This window comes from Rattus rattus, chromosome 3 (genome assembly GCF_011064425.1).
Source record: "Rattus rattus isolate New Zealand chromosome 3, Rrattus_CSIRO_v1, whole genome shotgun sequence".
Lineage (NCBI taxonomy): Eukaryota > Metazoa > Chordata > Mammalia > Rodentia > Muridae > Rattus > Rattus rattus.
The window spans coordinates 35308355-35321460 of NC_046156.1; the positions used below are offsets into that span (position 1 = coordinate 35308355).

General features: G+C 37.7%; 1 pseudogene; it reads right to left on the reverse strand.

Moving 5' to 3' along the window:
- Window positions 1-11258: 11258 nt before the first annotated feature.
- LOC116895745 lies at window positions 11259-12772 on the reverse strand (annotated as a pseudogene).
- Window positions 12773-13106: the final 334 nt, after the last annotated feature.

A 13106-nucleotide genomic window follows, 5' to 3' on the forward strand; every position in this document is an offset into this window, starting at 1 on the left:
TAGTATAAAGCTAAAACTTTTGGCTCTAGGCATGAAGCAATGACAAGACGAGTTTTTTCATCGCTTTGACAAAAATACATATGGTTCTTCTTTTAAGGAATCCTCCCCTACATAACTCACCCCTCAATTTGCCCCCCAACACACAGTACTAGCCCAGTTGTGTAGCCAGTTTTCAGTGCTGACGTAGTATTTGAGAGCATGAAGGAGGTGGAAATAATGTCGGTGACTCTCAGTTCTTTGTATTAAGGGGAAGCTATGGCCCTCAGAGCGACTAACTGTGCCCTACACAAGTAATTCCTTTCCCACAGCCTTTAGCCAAAAAGAGAGCTCATCGGATCCCCTGATCGTATTGCCAGAAGACCTGTGACAAATGCACAGCTCACAAAATTATAAGACAATTGTTACAGGGGTAATTTAATATGTTGAATTAATTTTTTTACAGAGGCACTAGAAGGTTAACACGCAGATTAAATTTTATTTCTTGTGAGAGAAATCTAATACCTTAGCTTCAAATTGTTTATTCAAAAAGTAATGGAATCATCTTCCCTCCAGAAGTCATCTAGGAGTGGTCCACAGACTCTGTGTATTCTATAGATAACAAAAGACCACATTTTACAGAACTAAAGCGAATCGTGTGTGCAGATCATCTGCTGACAGTAGCAGGGCTGTGATGACTATACTTGGCTCACTGGGGTCCTGACAGACATCTCAATCCTGCTGGCAGGGCTGCGGGTTTTGGCAGAAGCTGCAAAAGCAGCTCCGGGTGATTAAACATCTTGGTCTTTCTGTCAGGATCTCTTCTGGGCCATCTCTTATCACCATCATGTTATTTCTCACCACAATTTTCCTTTCCTACAAACAGGCACTATGAACTGTCAATAGAACAGCTTTTGTAGTCAAATATTTTGTCTTTCTTCTTAGATGGCAACGTGCTTCACATAACAAGTTAGTAAAGCAAAACGAATATGTCTGAGAACACATAGTTTGACATGTTTTTGAAATCTAAACTCCATTCTGTTTTGCTTACAATCCAGCTTTTGAATTTTCCTATTGGATTCAAAATGTATTTGAAATCTAGGTTAGGAACATTCTTATAGCACCAGCATTCAGCAGGCTAAGTCAGGAGGGTTGAGTTCCAGTACAGGCTAAGTTTACAGTGGGAGACTTAGAGTTCCTTAACTAGTTTGTATATAACACTCTTGGGTTTTTTTTTTTTTTTTTTTGTCCAAATAGGTACTGGAAAGTCAAATGGAAAATTGAGTGGTGTTACTGCTACACAAGACGTTGTCTGTCTGTCTGTCTTTTTTCTCTTTTGGGCCTTTTTACCATAATGTTAAATCTATTTTTTTAATATTCCTGTAAGCACGTTTGCATGGTGTGGCTGGATGTGTCTCTATTATTGCTTTTCTTTATAGCTGCTGAAATCTTTTAATGAATTGATCAATGTCACCAGGACATGCTTGAGGGAAGCAGTCTTAATTTCTGAGAATCATATCAGGTTATTTATCAAAACCCTAACTTAATGACTCCTCTTAGATATTTATCTTCAACTGACCCCCACCACATAGTCACTTTCAATGTGGTTTTGTGATAGTATAAACTGAACCTAGTTTTACACCATTTTTTTCCTGTGCTGTGGTATTTTCTGAATACTACTGTATTGTCGTGTTTTAATGATCCCCAGGCTCCATTTAGTTTTCAACATTATATAGTTGGTGATTTCAGGCACAGAACTGATTGCTCCAATAACTGGTCATCTTCTAATGTACAGAGCGTGTTGTACTCAACAGCGCAAAGGAGTCTCTAAAATTAGAGGAAAAATAACAAGATTTATATTACCTAGTATAAGTGCCATCAAATACTATATGTCTTAAATAATATCAACTTATCAGTAATTCAGAATGCTGATGTAACTCATAGGGGCAGATGCTGTAAAGTAAAGCTAATATAACCATTTAAGTACCTATTAACTGCTCTCCTTATGCAAACCTCTCCTTAGCCATATTTTATCTAGTATCTGTACATCCTACAAAACATGTTCTCCTGTGCCTCCGTGTGATGTATGCCTCCGTATGCAAAACCTATCTTCCTGTGTCTGTTCCAATGATTCTGTGGTTATATTGTACCATTTTCCTATCAATGTTTTTGAAACTTTCCAGTGCATTCTGGGTATGATGTGGTTCATAAGTACTCTTTTAGCTATTAAACTTTTAGATTCATAGTTCTCTAGAGAACCATAGCCACTAATTATGAAAATAGTTTACTTATTACATTGGAAGAATTTTCTTTGCAAGTCTTTTCTGTCCACAGTCTCTCACTAACATGATGTTCTGCCAATGTGAACAATGCCTATCGGTCATATATTGAGGCCTCTGACACCATGAGTGAAATAAACAGTGTTTCTTCATGCTATTTAATGTGACCTTGCAAACCATAAATTTTGGAATGTTCTGGGGAAATTTGGAACTTTTAGAAATTTGTACAGCATAAAGTAGACAATTTTATAAATATTGCCTACTTAGTAACACTAATGAGTAAGTAGAAACCAGAATCCCTGCAGGAATGTGTTCAGTGAATACCAGATCCATGAAGGTTTGGATTGAGAAAAGCATTTTAGTTGAATAGAACTAGAGGCCAATTGGGAAATATTATAGCAATTTATCTAGATTTTGCTCTAGTATAGCTGAAATACATATACATACACAAACACACACACACACACACACACACACAAATGGGGTTTCTAACTTTATACTGAAATTTCTGTTTTTCACAAAGATGATTTCATTTATTTATGTATATGCGTCTATGTGTAAGTATATGAGTAAATGAGTAATGAGGTATCTGAGTAAATGAGTTCAGGTATCTTCAAGGGCTAGTAAAAAACGTTAGATTCCCTGGAATTACATTTACAGGGGCCTGTGTGCCAACATCAGTACTCAAATCTAATTACATTGAAAGATTATTATGAGAGATTAATCCCTGAACTGCAGTCCTAGAATACATGCTGCAACACTAAAGAGTTTTCTAACACTATTCCTCCTTCTCGCTTCAAACACCGTTTCATTATGTCATGATGTCTCATGGGACGGCAAAGTCTTTAGTCATTGTGCTTTTATAAATCAATAAAATAATAAGCAATATGTTGTATGCACATTCAGCATTCCTCATGAAGCCTCATGAGGTACAATGTAGTATAGCATAGTCATAGTCATAGCCATAGCCATAGCCATAGCCATAGCGTAGCGCAGCGCAGCGTAGCGTAGCGCAGCGCAGCGTAGCGTAGCGCAGCGCAGCGTAGCGTAGCGCAGCGCAGCGTAGCGTAGCGTAGCGTAGCATAGCATAGCATAGCATAGCATAGCATAGCATAGCATAGCATAGCATAGCAGTGTTTGTCAAAGTAAGTGAAGGCTTCCAAAATATAGGTATGGGCCGTTTTAAAGCAACCTGACTTCATATCAAGGCTGGATAAGTCAAACCAGAAGGCAAAAGAGTCAGAGACATCCAGCATTAACACCTTTAGGAAGCCCATAATAACTACCTAACTGTAACATATATTGATTGGACCTAACACAGACTCATGTACTCTCAATGATTATAGCTTCAATCTCTGTTAGCCCCTGTGATCCCTGCTTAGCTGTTTTTGTGGGCCATGTTGCCATGGTGTCCTCACCCCTTCTGGCACTTATAAATCTTCCCCTCCTCTTTTGCAGTGTTCCCTGTGCACCTAACATTTGGCCGTGGGTCTATGCATCTGTTCCCATCGGTTGATGAATGCAGTCTCTCTGATGAGAATTGGACGAGGCACTGTTGCATGCATATATTGGGTTTTCTCGATAAAAACTAGACCGCTAAGAACAGATTTGGAGTTAGTGCTGGGAATCAAGTGCTCCCAGCTCAGGGTGCTTCTAGTGAGCATCTGGACAGACTAGAGTCCACTGAAGACATCAGTGCCTCAGCACAAATCTCAGTTTTATTTATTTATTTATTTTTATCTTAATATTAACTTGAGTATTTCTCATTTACATTTCGATTGTTATTCCCCTTCCTGGTTTCTGGGCCAACATCCCCCTAACCCCTCCCCCTCCCCTTCTATATGAGTGTTCCCCTCCCCATCCTCCCCCCATTACCACCCTCCCCCCAACAATCACGTTCACTGGAGGTTCAGTCTTGGCAGGACCAAGGGCTTCCCCTTCCACTGGTGCTCTTACTAGGCTATTCATTGCTACCTATGAGGTTGGAGCCCAGGGTCAGTCCATGTATAGTCTTTGGGTAGTGGCTTGGTCCTGGAAGCTCTGGTGGCTTGGCATTGTTGTTCATATGGGGTCTCAAGCCCCTTCAAGCTCTTCCAGTCCTTTCTCTGATTTCTTCAACGGGGATCCCGTTCTCAGTTCAGTGGTTTGCTGCTGGCTCATTTTTAAGTGACGTAAATTATCACATTGTGAAATTAAGTATTTTTTGTTTGTAGCTCAAAAGGTTCTGAAGGAAGTGATCTAAATGAACATAGTCATGTGCTCATAAGCATACATAAGCCTATAATTTATTTCTTGTGCTCTGTTCTCAAGTGAAGAAAATGCTTCTAGTTATGTCCTGTAAAAGGTGGAGGGAAGGAAATGTGTGCCACTGTATAACTACTGTTAGATAAATATCACAATACTGGGCCTGCTACCCTTTGTGATGCATAGGTAAAACTAGTGGTGTGTACCTGTAATCTCAGAATACAGGAGACAAAAATGTAAATCTCAAGTTATAGCCTAACCTGGATATACCACAGCAACCCACCTAATTCTTTTGTTAATTAAGATTGAATGAAAATTTCAAATATACATGTTCAAAATAAGAAGAGGATGACAAATCACTAAAAATTTCCAAAGATAAATCTTGTTTGTACTGAACTCACAGATTTAACATTCAAGAAAAGTCCAAGGCACAGCCATATCCGCTGAAAACTGTGAATGTCATGAAGCCAGCAAAGCAGTTTGACAAAGTTCCAGTGAGGCCAAGCAAATGCCGTGATCGCTGTCATCCTGTCTCTCACTTTTAGATTTTGGTCTGTGTGTGCTGCATTCTTGGGGACATTCTGCATTATGATTCATTTTATGTCTTTTCCAGAGAAAATTATGTCTGAGTCTTTTTAGGAAAGTCCCAAACTTACTATCCCTTCTGTTTTTAGGGCAATAACTTTTTCTGGCCCTATTTAGAAATCTTCTTCCTTATGCCTTAGAGATTGTGATAAGCACAAATAAGCACAAAGATGCTAGGAATTCCATTATGAGGCAAAGCAAACTCAAACATTAAAATTAGAACAGGGAAAACTTTGAGATAGTTGACAAGCTCTGATTGGCCAGAAGAATACATATGAATATAGCCAACATATTCAAGACCTCTCTTCATAATACGCTTGGAGCTCTCTGAAAATGTAGTGTAAAGACTGGGTGTCATGCAGGGTACGCTCCTTGGTGGATAGAACTCAGTGGATAGATGACTAAAATAACTTATTTCACTCAAAAGCATAAATGATAAAAGGATAAAATAAAAGGAGTTGGGTATTAGTATTTGCTATTCATAAAAGACCCATTCAGATATGCTTTCTTTGTCTGCAATCCTTAAAAACTGGAAATCTTGCTAGCCTAAAAGCAGACTGTCACATAATTAATGTGTTTGCTCTGGCAGAAACATTTTTGTTAAGATTCTTTGAATTTGAGTATTCAAATAGTATTTGAGTATTTGAATAGGCATAAATAGGTAAAAACATTTTCCGTATTCATTCTTCTGTTTAGGGACATCTGGATTGTTTCCAGCTTCTGGCTATCATAAATAAGGCTGCTATGAACATAGTTAGGAATGTGTCCTTATTATTTGTTTGAGCATCTTTTGGGTATATGCCCAAGAGTGATATAGCTGGATCCTCAGGTAAGACTATTTACAGTTTTCTGAGGAATCTCCAGATTGTTTTCCAAAGTGGTTTTACCAGCTTGCAATCACATCAGCAATGGGGGAGTGTTGCTAGGGAGGTAGAATCTCAAAGTCAATTTGATTTGCATTTCCATGATGACTAAGGTTGCTAAACATTTCTTCAGGTGCTTTTCAGCCATTTGAGATTCCTCAGTTGAGAACTCTTTGTTCAGCTCTGTACCTCATTTTTAATGGGGTTATTTGTTTCTCTGGAGTCTAACTAATATCCAAAATATATGACGAGCTCAAGAAGTTTTCTTAATTTTTAATGATGATCCTATAAGAATTCCTAACATTATACTAATGATTATTAAGCCATTTATAATAGCACTGCTATAAAGTCTTCTCTGATATGAAAACTGCAATTAGAATTCTACTAGTCTTCATGTGTCATAAGTTAATTGCTTCTGAGTTAGAAAAAAAAGGCATTTATAACTTAGAACACATTTCCAGGAGATTGTAAAACAAGTAACCAAAGGTCATAAAAGGGAGCTAATGATTTATTTTAAGTGCAAGGACAGAAGATAAAATCTATACAAAACTTTCATGATAATTTAGTCACAAGAATTATAATTTTTAACTCTCAATGAACCTGTAGATCTAGTGACAGATAATGGATGTCTAGCTAGATAACTGGTTTTAATGGGAATATATGTAAACATTCTCTGTTTTAACTTCTATGATTTTTAAATTTATGTTTGAACTTTTGTAGAAAAACGTACTTGGAAAACCATGCAAACTATTCCCCTAGAAAAGATAAAAAAAGCTAGGAATGCTATTACATGGGCATTATGACATCAAAGCAGAAGGAGAAAGTTTAGGAGAAGGAAGGAGGACAACAGAGTAGAGGAACTTAGAAGTTAGAAGGGAACTTAGAAATTAAGAGTGCATATGCAGAATGCAGAGAGATAAGGAGCCAATATGAGGCTGCAGAGAGAGCAGAAAGAGCAGGCAGGCTTCTCCTTTCCATGGGATGGAACAGGTCTTTTCTTAACAGCAAGTCAGGCTTAGTCTCACCAAAGAGGAAAAAGCTTTTTCTTTTTCCCTACAGACTTGAGTTTCATTCATTTAGCAATAAAAGTGTAGAAACTTTTTCTTTCTCTATGCAATAAAGATTGTAACTCAGTTTTTATCCAGAATTAGTGAATTCTTTCTACACTGACACTTGGTCTTTTGCTCCATATGCACATATAAGTATGGCTGTGTTCATGTTAGTATGTAATTATGAGATAAGTGTGTAACTGAACCCACTAGAATGCATGATGATGTATGAATATGTATGTGTGGGTCTATATATGAATGTATGCAAGTTTATGCATATTTGCTTGTATAAAAGTTTTTCCTTCTGCAAGTGACTCTCTTCTTCTGGTTCAATAAAAGTTTGTTGCTCCTAACCTCCCTCCTGCCTGAAAGGTAACTTAAAATCAAGATATGTAAATGTTACCATTATAATAAAAGCAGCCCTAGTTATCTCTCAAGACCTTGCAAGGCTTGCTCCACAGATGCTCTTTCCACTCCTTAAAGTGAGAACCAGAGCTCCAGCGCTGGCCTCATTATCTATTAGTCATCATTTGCCCCTTCAACTATTTTCGACAGCTGACACAGGACCAAGCATGTTTATTTGTGATAGACCAGGGAAATAACTGTACCACTTCCCATTTCTTTGTACCATAATACCCACAAAAACTACGATGACAATTTACATTGTTCAATTTATTTCTTATGGCTGAGTCACAGTGTTCAGAAAACACTCCTGTCTGGCTGGATCAGATAGTCTGGGAGTGGTCCTGAGCATGTTTTCATCATGTTACTGAACATGTTCACCTTTAAGAATTTCTGGGCTTATGTAAAATCTCTGTTGCTCCAGTCCACACACAGCTCAATGGCTAGTTCAATTCGGAGGTCATTCCATCTTTACTAGGAGGTTAAGCTAATTATTTTAGAATATGACATAATTTTATTTAGAAAGAAATTAAGTAAATTTAGAGTTTGGTATATATAATTAAATCCTGTTCACTTGTGACCCACACAGAGGCAGTATTTTCTACACAGTGGGTATTACTTGGTCTGCTGTAAGCCATGTCTGAAGTGTTGTCATTAATCACGCGGCAACACCTTAAAGGTCATCATGGAAATACTGTATATCAAAAATGCCAATTTCAGTAATATGTTTATAGTCATTTGAATATTATAAAATATTCTTGATCTGTTAATAAGCATCAATATGAATTGCTCCTCTATTGTAACACTTTCCGTTCAGAATGTTATACAGTTTAGATTTGTCTTTATCATTCTTTTTTTCCATTCAGTATTTCTGGCTTCTTTATCAACAATCAGGATTTGGTTCCATTGATCGACCTGTCTGTTTTTAAAACTACTGTGGGGTTTATATTACTATTGCTCCATAGAAGAGCTTGAGATCAGGTGCGATGATGCCTCCAGCAGTTCTTTATTATAGAGGATTATTGTGGCTATGCTGGGTGTTCTGTTTTACCACATGAAGTTGCTCTTGGAAGATCTGGAAGAATTGTGTTAGAATTTTAATGAGGACTGCATTGAATCTATAAGTCATTTATGGTAATATGGACCATTTTTCCTATGTTAATCCTGTAAATCCATGAGCACAGGAGATCTTTCCATCTATTAATATCTTTAATTTCGTCAGAGATTTAAAGTTGTTCTCATACAAGTCTTTCACTTGCTTGGTTAGAGTTACACAAAGGTATCTTATATTATTTAATGGCTGTTTCCCTGACTTCCTTCTCAGCCCATTTACTGTTTACATATAGGCAGGAAGGAGACAAGCAGCAAGTGTGTTCTCTCTCTCTCTCTCTCTCTCTCTCTCTCTCTCTCTCTCTCTCTCTCTCTTCTTGCTGTTCATGTAATCTTATATCCAGCCACTTTTCTGAAGGTTTTCAGGAGCTGTAGGAGTTCCTTGGTAGAATTTGGGGGTCACTTGTTTGTAATCTGTAAATAAAGATACATCAACTTTTTTCTTTCCTCTTGATCTCTTTTATCTGTTTTATTGCTCTAGATAAAACTTCAAGTCCTATATTGAATAGATATGAAAACCATGTACAGCCTTGTCTTTTTCTTGATTTTAATCAAATTGCCTTACATTTCTCTCAGTTTAATTTGATATAGGCTGTAGATTTCCTGTAAATTCTCTTTATTATGTTTAGGTATGTCCTTTGTTTCCCTGATCTCTCTAAGACTTTTATCATGAAGGAGTGTTGGAATTTTTTTAAGGCTTTTCAGCATCTAATGAGATGATGTGTTTGTTTGTTTGAGATTTTTTTCAATGGTAGAGTACATCTCTGGAGTGAAGCCTCCTTGATCATGTTGAGTATTCTCAGATTCAATTTGCAAGTAAAGGACATACATGGTATGTACTCACTGATACGTGGATATTGGCCCAAAAGCTCAGAATACCCATGATACAACTCTCAGACTATATGAAGCTTAACAAGAAGGAAGGCCAAAGTGTAGATACTTCAATTCCCACTTAGAAGGAGGAATAAAATAATCACAGGATGCAGAGGAAGGGAGGAACCTAGGTAGGAGAAGGAATGGGGGAGTAAAAGGGGGTTAGGTAGGATCAGGTATAGGAGGAGACTGAAGTCCAGAGGGCTGAGAGAATGAATAGGAATATTTGCAGTGGAGAGTGGGAAATGAGTTGGGGTGGCAACTAGACATTCCTAGACATCAGGGATTCCAGAGGATCCCAGAACCCAATGGGGATGACATTAGTCAAAATGCTCAACAGCAGGGAGATAGAACCTGAAAAGACCACCTCCAGTAGACATGTCCCTCAGTTGAGGAATGGGGCCACCCACCTATCTAAAAAAAATTTAACTCAGAATTGTTCCTGTCTAAAGGAAATATGGGCAAAAAAATGGAGGAAAGGCCATCCAGAAACTGCCCCACCTTGGGATCCAACCCATCCACAAACATCAAACCTCAACACTATTGATGCTGAGGTGGGCTTGCAGACAGGAACCTGATATAGTAGTCCTCTGAGAGGCTCTGCCAGTAACTAAGACAGATACAGATAGATACCCACAGCCAACCACTGGACTGACCCAACTGAAGAGCTAGGGGAAGGACTGAAGGAGCTGAAGGAGATTGCAACCACATAGGAAGAACAATAGTATCAACTAACGATCCCTCAGAGCTCCAAAAGACTAAACCATCAACCAAGAAGTATTCATGTACCGGTCAGTGGCTCCCTCTACAAATGTAGGAGAGGACTTCCTTGTCTGCCATCAGTGGGAGGGGAGATGCTTGGCCCTGTGGAAGCCTGATGGGTGGGTGGGGCACCCTCTTAGAGGCAAAGGGAGGAGGGAAGGAGTGGGGGAGACCAGGATGAGGGACAATATTAGAAATATAAATAAAATAATTAATAAAAAAATAAAAAAAGTATTTTTGCATATATGTTCATAAGGGAGATTGGTCTGTAAATTTTCTTTCTTTCTTAAATCTTTGAGTATTGGGTTGAATGTGACCTAATAAATTGAATTAGGCAATGTTTCTATTTTGTGGAATAATCTGAGGGATATTGATGTTAATTCTTCTTCAGAAAGTCAGGTAGAATTCTTCCTTAAAATCATTTGACATTTTATGGTTGGGGGTAATGTCTGCTTCTGTTTCCTTTTGGGGGTTTTAAGTCAATTTAAGCTGTTATCTGAGCTTGATTTATCCTTGGTAAGTGGTTTTACAGAAAAAGTTATTCATTTCTTTTACATGCTACTCTGAAGGGAAGGCCCCAAGATGAGCAATAAATGACCAACAGAAACAAACTCCAGCATCCTTCGCTGTTCCGTGTCTCATTCTGTAGAATCAGGACATGATTTATTCTTTTGATTCTTTTTTCTTTTCTTTCCCCCCACCCTTATAAGTTCTTTGGATATATAGTGTGGCTTCTGGTTTTTTTATTTTTTTTTATTTATTATTATTATTATTATTATTATTATTTTATTTTATTTTTATTGGATTCCTGTGGGGGGAATGTCTGTGTCTACATTCATATGAGTTTCTAGTGTTTTTTTTTCCTTTCATACTTTTTCTACTGTTTGTTTATTTGTATTGTCTTTTTCTCATTTGTTTATTAATGTTTTGTCTAATTTTAGTTTATTTAGAGTTCTTTTTTCTTTTTTCCTTTCCTTCCTTCCTTCCTTCCTTCCTTCCTTCCTTCCTCTCTCTCTCTCTCTCTCTCTCTCTCTCTCTCTCTCTCTTTCTTTCTTTCTTTCAAGCTGTGATTCTTTATTAACTGACCAAATTATAAAAATAACATGTGCAACACCTTAGTTCACCCATCTAATAAGCCTGTTTATCTGATCTTCCCTGTTGCCAGGAACTCCACCTTCTACAAAGTGAGTTGTCTTTTTTTTCATCCCACCCCATGGGGAAGATAGTTTGAAGGGCCATAGGAAGTTATTTGCTTCCTTGAAGCGTTTCCCAACTGTATAGATCTCATGAATTAGATCCTCTGTGCAGATGATGCCAAATTTACCAAGAGATTGAGCAATCAAGGAATTATCAGTCAAGGCAATCTGCTTTTTATTGATTTTGCCATAGCCTCGATTGTAGATGAGCTCGTTTACTGACTTTAAGTTGGGATACCTCCACGCAGTGTACGGTTCCTCAGCACGTAAACTGAAGCTTTGTTGAGCTTAACAAAGGTGCCATTGAGGATCTGCCGGAGACGAAGCAGTTGCAACACCCTGCGCACCTTTAGGCTAACTCCATTGGTATTTCGGATACTGATGACAAGTGCACATAGAAGTTCCCAGCATTCCTTGCCTTCCTAACCATGTGAATCTCAGTCCGGTACATCTGCCTGTACTCCTTGTGATAGAACTTTGCCTTCTCATAGGTGAGCGTTCTCCTTGCCTTTCACAGTGTTCTCAGGGCAAACTTCTTCCTCGGGCACTTCACTTTCAACTCTGTGAAATTTCTTTGCCTTTTCTTCAAGGTTTCTGGCACAAGGACAACCTTCTTTTTCTTTTCTTATTCAGCCTCCACGGTTCCAGCTGGAAAAGGAGAAAAAGCTTACTTAGGGTTCTTTAGATGACTATTTTTCCTTTGTTCATTGGTTTCCCTCTAAGAAGAGATTTTAAAAGTAAGAATTTTGATGAGATGGTTGTTGTAGAAAATCTCAGAGCATTAAGGGGAGGGGAAAATGTAATCATGATATATTGTTTAATTATCGTTAATGATACAAAAATAAAAATAGAAAGGAAGCCTGCGTAGTCTTTTTCTCAGAAAAACTGGAGGTGATAATCATGTCTAAAGTTGTGTTTATGTATGCAATATTTCTATAGATGTGTTTTCCCAATGGAAAAACAGGAGTTACCATGGAAAACGAGGGCAAGGACTGTTACTAGATTGACAGAGTACTGCAAAGCTAATCACTATAATTAGTAAAGTAACATACATGAGGTTGGATGTTAAATATAACTCAATAAAAATAAAATAAAATAACATAATTTTCTTTTGAAATAAAACTTGAGGAAGGTGTTCCTGTCATGATTTGGATAGAATTTAATCTTTCGGGAAAAATCAAATTACTACCTAAGAAAATAAAACTGTCATGGAAATTCATGTTTTTGTTAAGGACAAACAAAAGAAACTCTATGATTAAAATGTCATAATCAACCTGCCACAAAACTACTAATAATGTATAAGCAAAAGGCTGTTATAACGCTAATTATATACAGTTATAAACTCAACCTTCCTGATTCTCTTCACTGCCTTTGTACTTCACGGATTTCTTCTTGGCCTTTGACTGGCTGGAAGCAAAGAATTCTCTACCCATGTAGAGCCATTGTGTTTTATAAATTGAAAGAATTACCACCTTGCTAGGAAACTCCAAGTTGTATACAGTTTATGGTGTTTGTTAGGCATAGAAGCATTTTGAATCATTCAGTCTCTTTTCTGAAGATTTTTCTTTCTCTCTCTTTTTTTCATAGTGCAGTTTCTTTTGTGAACACCTACTCAGAAACCATGTCCTTATACCTTCACCTTCTCACCTATTAGTCCCAAAGCTGATTAGATCTGCATGCTGAATGTGTATCTCCAGAAGAAACAGACAACCCGCAGATGTGTGTGACGTAAGCAGTGTGACCCGATTTGCCATTCTTTGAAGGCAC